Source organism: Aptenodytes forsteri, unplaced genomic scaffold (assembly GCF_000699145.1).
Source record: "Aptenodytes forsteri isolate BGI_AS27 unplaced genomic scaffold, ASM69914v1 Scaffold307, whole genome shotgun sequence".
Classification (NCBI taxonomy): Eukaryota; Metazoa; Chordata; class Aves; order Sphenisciformes; family Spheniscidae; genus Aptenodytes; species Aptenodytes forsteri.
In genome coordinates, this window is record NW_008795303.1 from 560,677 (window position 1) to 561,384 (window position 708).

A 708-nucleotide genomic window follows, 5' to 3' on the forward strand; every position below is an offset into this window, starting at 1 on the left:
GCGGCTGGCGGGGGATGGAGGATAACCCTGCGACCATGCGAGACTCGGCCCTCTCCTTTTCCCTCCCCCCCCCGCCCCTTCCCTTCTGCGCCCTTTGGAGATCATCTCCTACAACACCGGTATTATCTAAACAGCTTCACAAAGCAATAAAATACAGTTTAGATATCGTTCCACATCTGGCATTAAAATACGAAGAGAGAAAAAAAAATCACCACAAGACCTTGTTTTTACGACCGAATTTAAGTGCTGTCAGGTTGGTTCACTCACAAGTTAACTCCTTCCAACAGCTGGGAGCGTGGCGAGCTAACCTGGCGTATTTTCCTCACCCCTCCTTAAAAAAAACAAAGAATCAGCTCATCCAGGCTGTTTTAGTTACTTTCGTACATTCAATCTGCCGGGCCTTTAACAGTCTCCCTGGCAGCAAAGAAGCTCCAGGCCCACTTGACTCGCGTGTGCGTGTGCATGTGTGCCTGTGTGCATGCACAGGCTCTTAAGAGTGGCCGAAGCCACGAGCCCTCCAGCCCTCGCTGCTGAGTCACAAATAGCGTCCCCTGGAAATGAAATCCAGGGAACGCTCTTTCAAATTCGCTGCCAGCTTGACACGCCACATAGCTGGGGAAAGGCAGGTTTTGGCGCAGGCTTCCCGGCGGGTTACGGGTGAGCACGGACCCCACCTGCGCTCCCTCCTTCCCGGGGCGCCGGGCACCG

At 53.8% G+C, this 708-nt stretch overlaps 1 protein-coding gene across 1 annotated transcript in view; it reads right to left on the reverse strand.

Moving 5' to 3' along the window:
- Positions 1-708, reverse strand: part of FGF9 (fibroblast growth factor 9) — a 27,794-nt gene that overhangs the window by 25,315 nt on the left and 1,771 nt on the right. The gene's annotated exons all lie outside the window — the stretch shown is intronic.